The following is an 8,153-nucleotide window of genomic DNA, read 5'->3' as shown; positions in this document are numbered from 1 at the left end:
TGTGGAGAGGCATGCTGTGTTTCATTCAGTGTCCCATTTCTTCCATTCCTGAATGGTCCATTCCATCAGGAAAGCATATCCCAAGCATAACTGTGATATAAACCACAGCCCAAGAGAAAATGATTGGGGTTAATTAGTCAACACATCAGCTTACTCCACTAGGGTGGTCAGAAATGTTCTCTTATTATTTATTTATTTTATCTTATTATTTTCTGATGGAAAATTGGGGTTTCCATGAATACAAAATGTTCACAATAGCTTTCTGCTTTCCATGACAAGTTTCAATTTTTCATTGAAAAACCAAAAACACATGAAAACTGAAAACTTTTCTGCTAAAAAAATGAAAATTGGCAGGGGGCTGACTGTAAATATTTATTTTGGAGGATTTTTCCATGTAAAATTTCAATGAAATTATATATCTTGGTTTTTGTCAAAAAAAATTTCCACAGGAAAAAAATCCATTGGTTTGAACTCCCCATGTATTGGAAGAGTAGGCAAAGGAGAAAGAAATGAATGCATCAGAAGACACAGGGGCCAAAATTCTCAAAAACGGATACCTACAGTTATGCTCCTAAGCCCATATTGAATTGCCTGGGGGTATTTCTACAGCACTGAAGTAACTTAGGAACACAAGTCCCAAAGATGTCAATTTTTGTAAAAATGCTTTCAACCAATCTGCTCAACTCTACGGTTGCAGGTGAATTTTTCTAAATTTCACCCTTAAAGTGGCAGAAAGCAGTAGCGGGGACCAGCAGTCACCAGTCATTCAAGTTCCTGTGGTAACTTGTAGCCCCTGCAGTCTACATGGATGCTGTCAGAGGGAGAGATTTAAATATGGTAGAAAATGCTAATAAGATACTATTCTTTGGTTTATCTCTACCATAGCAGCCATGTTCATAATAAGGAGCCGTAAAGCAAACACAGCACCCCAAATGCAGCCTTAATAACCGTATGGAAAGGAACTCTCACCTACCTGGCCATACACGTGGTACTCTCAGTGACCATCCAGGCTAAGTGGTGGTTAGAGTTATCTACTGGAATTTTTGGGTAGAGATTGTATCAAGCACTCAAAGTTAGAATCCGGCACAACAGCATTTCACAGACCCCAGGTCCCTATAAATGCAGGGACTCTGTCTCCATCTGGCACAGCTCTTCCTTCTCACTCCGTCTGGTGCCTCTCCTCGGCAGGGACACCTCAATCTCAGCCGACCTTCAGCCATGAAGATCCTGTACCTGCTCTTTGCTGTTGTCCTTCTCCTCTTCCAGGCTGCTCCAGGTGAGAGAGAAAGCTGTGAAGAGAGGGTTTTCTAATGAGTTCTAAGGCCAGCTCTTCTACTAGTTCACTAGGTGGGGTGGGTTCTCGGACACATAGAATCATAGACTATCAGGGTTGGAAGGGACCTCAGGAGGTCATCTAGTCCAACCCCCTGCTCAAAGCAGGACCAATCCCCAATTTTTGCTCCAGATTTCTAAATGGCCCCCTCAGGGATTGAACTCACAACCCTGAGTTTAGCAGGCCAATGCTCAAACCACTGAGCTATCCCTCCATCTTTTACCCTGTTTATGCTCAGTTCCCCCTGTGCAACGGGGAAACAATATTACCTAGCCCACGCATGCTTGGTGAGGGTTAATTAGTTACTGTCTGTCCAGCTCTGTGAAAATGCAGCGGACAATGTGAATTCACTGAGAGATGATGGTGCTGATGGATCAAGCTGAGCATACCTGTGTTCCTCTTTCAGTGAATGGGAAATGCTTGTCATGCCTTGTGATCTAAAATCACAGCTCATATTTGACTGGAGTGTATAGATACGAACAAACGACTTTATACTCTTTTCTCTTTGTGCAGGGTCTGGTGAAGAGGCAAGAATCCCTTCCTGTAGGTTCATGGGAGGTTACTGCATAAGGCCTGGGCAGCACTGTCCCTCAGGACGATTTCTGAATGGACCATGTGGTTTCAGAGAGAGATGCTGCAAAAGATAGAGGCCATGCTGAGCGGCACATGGGGGAACCTGGGATTATCCAAAAAGATGTTTGTTCCCTCTTTTCAATAAAGACAAGCTGTTAAATCATAGCTGCTTAAGGACATGACTCTTCCTTGGGGTGGGGTGGGGGAGAGTATGGGGGTGTGAGGGAGAGGGAAAGGACAGAAGTGGGTTTCATTCCTTTCTGTAGAGACTTCTTTCTAACACCACAGGGTTGAGTGTTAGCACATGCGGTGCTAATCACGGCTTCTGGTAGTCCCCAGTTAATCATAATAGGATCTTATATCTAAGGTTGGATTCTAAATTCCCTCATTGACCATAAAGCATGGAAAAAATACTGTTATTTCTGTCCCGCAAAAGCACATTCCCTTAATCCCAATCATGCCAAAATAAACATAAAGATACACACATCTGAGCTGGGGGGAGGGGCAGAATTCAGATATGCGTTCTCCACAATTCACACAAACGTGGTTGTGTAAATCTCTGGTGCAGTGCCGTGTTAGAAGCTGACAAGTTGCCTGCAGCAACCACTAACTCCTATCCCGCCCTTCCCAAAATATCCCACCCCTCAGAGTTTCACCTCAATGCTGGGTCTAGCGCCAGTGGCTGCAGTTTGCAAACTGGGGCCCAGCTCTCAGCTCTGAGGAACAAGCTCTCCTCGCGTGGAATAAATGGTGAAAAAATGGAGTTTCCTGCCTCATTCCCAGCCTCAGTTACCAGATCACAAAGGCATATGTGCAGATGGGGCCTCGTTATACAACATGCTTTCCCTAGAGTTCACACAGGTGTCTTTGTACTCCTGGTGGCATGTGGGACTGGAGGCCTACGAGTGACCTGCAGCCGGAACTGACTCCTATTCCGCCCTCCGGACGTGTATCACGCCTGAGTGTCACCCCTATTCTAAATGTACTCTTTACTTTTCTCTCTAGAGTAGCCAGCTGTTTCATCATACGAACCCCTGGAGCACACCCAGCCAGCACTCCTAGTACAGCCTCACTGCCTGGATAGAGAGGAATTGTCACCTCCTGTTCGTACACATGAAACTCTGGGTGATTGTCCCAGGCAAGTGATGTGTGCAGCTGCTTGCAGGGATTTCTGGCTACAGATTGTATCAGGTGCACCTCAGGTCCCATGGGTCAACACCTCACAGAGCTCTATAAATACTGGGACACTCTGTCTCCATCTGGTAAACAACCTCCATCTCGCTCTGCCTGGTGCCTCTTCTCTGCAGTGACACTGAGATCCCAGCCGACCTTCAGCCATGAGGGGCCTCTACCTGCTCTTTGCTTTTGTCCTCTTCCTCTTCCATGCTGCTCCAGGTGAGAGATAAAAATAACCTGTAGGGATTATTATTACTATGTAAGTTATGTGTTGTGTTGGCAGCGAGAGGCCCCCAACCAGGAATCAGGGCCTCATCATCCGAGGCACAGTGCACATGTCATAAAGACAATCTTTGTGCCAAAGAGTTCAGGGGCTAAACATAGGGTGAGAGACAACAGGTGCGCACAGCAAACAGAGGGGGGAGGCACCAGGGAACAGGGAGATGATAACAAAGGATAGTTGTGTCTCTGAGACTCCAGTGGCTTGAGAACAAGCCTGAAAGTTCAGACGCTGACTAATGGTGTTATCTCCGACGATGTCTTGGGCGCATATTTTAAAGTTAGACGCCTAAAGGCAAATTTAGGCACCCAGATAAGTCACCTAATTTTTAACTGGCGCCACAGCTACAAATCGCTCCATTTATGCAGGTGCCTATTTAAAGCATCCAGGTTTGAACGGTTTAGCTGTCACCTCTGTACCTCACTTTCCCCACCTGGCAGAATAGGAAGCAACAACTGCTCCCCTAGACCACAGCAGTGTTGTAAGGCTTCACCAGTCAGTGTCTGCTCTGTGCTGGGAAGATGCAAAGAGCTCTAAAACTCTAAGTGCTGTTACTGTTTGGTCACCGGTCCAGTTAAGCGTCCCCTCTTGGCCACTGTCCAGACTGCTATGAGGGGATCCAGCTGCTGGATCCAATGTGTTTTAAGCTTCCAGAGTCTGAATGGAGCCCAGGCAATGTCCCTATTTGAGGGTCTCAGACCACACTGATGGGGGGCATATAGTCTATCTGGTACCCCCTACTGAGAGCTGCGACCAAGTGGCATGCTGCCTTGTCCCTGGAACCAGTGCTGAGCACCTGGAAGTGAGAGACACGCCGCTGAAAGCCAGGCCACTTTTGTTGCAGTCCCTAAATCAGGATGTAGGAGCTTTCCTTTAGGTGCCCAAATTTGGACCACAGCTCATAGCTTCGGTGCAGCTACGGCGACCTGCAAATCACTTCTTTTTCTCTTCGTGCAGGGTCTGGCCTACGCTTACCGTTTGTTCCCTGTCTACTCAAGGGTGGGCTCTGTCTACCGCGTTTAGGCCTCTGTTCCCCTGGTATACAGCTGCTACGTGGAGTTTGCCCGGCTCCACTGATATGCTGCCAAACATAGAGAACACTGCTGAGCTGCAGAAATGCACAAGGGGGAACCTCACGGCATCGAAAGACAGATTTGCACCTCTCCTCTCAATAAAGGCAGTTTGTTAAATCGCATTGTTTAAATGACATGACTCTTGCTTAAGGGCTGTGTATAAAGACTGCTAAAATCACATTGTTTAAATGACAAGAACCTGGCTCTGTGTGTGTGTATACACAGGTTTTGTTAAATCACATTGTTTAAATGAAGTTAATCTTGCTTTGGGCACATGGGGGGCGGGGGGAGGGAAGTTTGTGTGCTCCCTTCATTCTTCTCTGTTCAGACCCATTTCTAAGGTGAGCATAGACATTCAGAACAAGGGAGATGTGTTTCATTGCAAGGCCCATCTTGTCAGTATGAGGACAATCAAAGATTGGGCTTGCTAGGTCAGATCAGCGCTCTACCCCCTGCCAAGGCTGACCTTGCCTATTTTACTTTGCAAAAAAATTGAAGTGCCTTGTGTCTACTGTGTTATTACAGGTTTCAGAGTAACAGCCGTGTTAGTCTGTATTCGCAAAAAGAAAAGGAGTACTTGTGGCACCTTAGAGACTAACCAATTTATTTGAGCATAAGCTTTCGTGAGCTACAGCTCACTTCATCGGATGTGGAAGAGCTAACACAGTTGAATTGTTCTGATGTAAAAACATACCTCTCTGAGGAGTGAAGACAACGCCTAATGGCTTGTCTGTAGTTATAATTCCAGTGATCCCTCTAACTCGCCTGCCATCCATACACACAGGGTTTGTCCATGCTGCAGACTCTTCAGGTGTTGAGGTGCGCAGAGGTGCTCAAACCCGCTATTGTCCACACTCAAAGCCCTGAACCGTGCCCTTCAGGCATGTAGATCCTGAGCTGGCATGCTTGTCTGGCGGGTGTGGGAAGGCGTACAGGTTGGGCTGCGACACACCCTCCCTACCCACTGTGCAGTATAGTGATAGCAAAGGTGCAGGTACCTGGGTCTGAGCCTAGCTAGTTATCCATTGCTATTCCCACAATTCCCTGTACCTGTATCCTCAGGCCCTTCTGCCAACTCGCTTCCCACTGGCCTCAATGCACTGGAACCTACCTGCAGACCCACGTACCCTTGCTTGGACTCCTCCAAGCACTGGAGAACTCAGTGCAGTGGTAAATAGGCCCTATGCCCAGAGTTCTGCTATCTGAGGAGCATGCCAGGGTACGAATGAACATGTGGGGTGAGTACTCCCAGGAGCATGATTTTACTAGGAGCTCAAGGAATAGCCACCTCTACGAGAAATAAGGTGCACACCTCTCCCTCTGCCACCCTTATCAGCAGCAACACAGTCACTAAGGGGTGCCGTGCTGCAATGGACTGGCTCAGTCGCAGCAAAACCAGGCTGGAGATGCCGTGAGCCCTGTCACACACAGTTCATTCCTGGCCCAGCCAGGGCTGCCTTTGCACACTTGGAAAGCTGCCCAGGCCCCCTTGGGGGCCAACACTGCTGGACTGTAGTTGGCATCTCCCACAATGCTGCCAGAGTACAGCTTGGGCAGCTCAGGGCTGGGCACCTAGGGGGCAACGGGATTTGTTTGCGGTGCTGACTTGGCATTTCAGTTCAATCTAAGCTAACAATTACCCATAGCACAGCCCTGTGTGACTCCGCCCTTACCGGCCTCATGTCAATAGCAAAAGGGGTCATTTGAATATGCTAATTGGCAATTGGCACAGGTAACCCAGATGCTTGTAGCTATGGACATTGCAACCTGCATTGGGAATAATCATGAAAACTCTTCTGAGGCAATGATTATGCAGTAACTATTGCTGTTTCCCACACAGATTTCCCCGCTTTCTTGCTGTTGCACAAGCTCAGTGAAAGATACCTTAGTGTGTTCACACACACACACACACACACACACACACACACACACACACACACACACACAGGTACGCCCCTCCGATCCTTTCACAGAGGTGGCTTTTCAGTCTCTGCAACGTGGCATCAAAGCTGCATGTCTGTCATCTGGATGCCTCATAAGAGAGCGGCAGCCCCGGAGTTCCCCTCTAGACTCCTCCGAATCTCCTCAGCAAACACAGATCATCCCATTCAGTCGCAATTCCAGTTCCAGATAGAGTCAATAGTCAACCGTCTCCTCAGCTTCCAACAAGATAGGGATTCTGTAGTCTGACTCCAAAGTGTTCCGCTGTTTATCCAACATGAACCCTCAGTCTTTTTCAGGGTCACTGCTTCCCAGGATAGAGTCCCCCATCCTGTAAGTAGGGCCCAGGTTCTTTGTTCCTAAATGTACACATTTACATTTGGCCATATCAAAACACATTGTTTGCTTGCTCCCATTTTATCAAGCAATCCAGATCATTCTGTATCAGTGACCTGTTCTCTTCATTAGTTCCCACTCCCCCAAATCTTGAGTCATTTTCAAACTTGATCAGTGATGATTTTTTGGTTTTCTTCCAGACCCACTGATAACAATGTTAAATAGTGTAGGGCCAAGAACTGATCACCAGAGATCCTAGTTTTCCGTGATAAAAAGAACAAAATTCTCCAATCAAAAACCATACAAATCTGTGGTTCTCCACAATTAAAATGAAATGCTGAACTTTCGTTTCCCTATCTACAATATACAGTAGAATCCCATTTATTCATGCCTCCATTATCCGGCTCTCTATATTAACCAACCCACTAGCTGCCTGGGGCACAAAATCGGACCCATGCCGCTGTCAGACCCAGGCAGATGGTGGTTCAGTTAATACAGAGACCTGGATAATGGAGACTTGGATAAACAGGGTTCTGCTGTATGTTTAACTATGTAAATTTAGTGTCAATCATTACCTCCCTATTCTCTAGGGCTTTGGGCCACAGGGCTTATATCAGGAACAATAGGGTTGTTTTGTAGTGCTGAGCATTTGGCATTTTCAATACAAACTATGCTAATAATTACCCCATGACACAGCCCGGTATGAATCAGCTCTTACCGTCCTTATTTCAGTATTCAGTTAACATAAATCAGCAGCTAGCAATTGTAGAAAATTGATAAAGGAAGAAAAGGTACACAATGTCAAATCTGTGGCCAGCAGAGTTAAGGATAATAAGTAGAAGTTTTTAAAGTATAGTAGGAACAAAAAGAATCCTGACAATGGTATTGGTCCATTACTAAATAGAAACAGTAGAATTATCAACTGTTCAATAAACATTTCTGTACTGTATTTGGAATAAAAACAGAGGATGTATTCATATCATATGGCAACACTCTTTTCATTCCACTAATCTCTCAGGAGGATTTTAAACAGTAGCGACTAAAGTTTGATATTTTTCAATCAGCAGATCCAAATAACTTTATAATAAATAAAGAATAGTCTGAGAAGCTCTCTGAATAATTTATGTTATTTTTCAATAAGTCTTGGAACACTGGGGAAGTTCCAGAAGACTGGAAGAAAGCTAATATTGTGACAATATTTGGTTGATAAAGGTAATATTGTTGATGAGATACACTTAGACTTCTGAAAGAGATTTGACTTGGTACTACACAACACATTAATTAAAAAACTAGAGCGATATAAAATTAATATGGCACATATTAAATGGATTAAAAACTGACTAACTGATAGATCTCAAAATGTAATTGCAAACAGGGAATCATCATTGAGCAGGTATATTTCTAGTAGGATCCCATACTGTTCGGTCCTTGTCCCTATGCT

The sequence above is a fragment of the Lepidochelys kempii genome, chromosome 3 (assembly GCF_965140265.1).
Source record: "Lepidochelys kempii isolate rLepKem1 chromosome 3, rLepKem1.hap2, whole genome shotgun sequence".
In the NCBI taxonomy this organism is placed as follows: Eukaryota; Metazoa; Chordata; order Testudines; family Cheloniidae; genus Lepidochelys; species Lepidochelys kempii.
Note: the sequence above shows the minus strand (reverse complement) of the source record.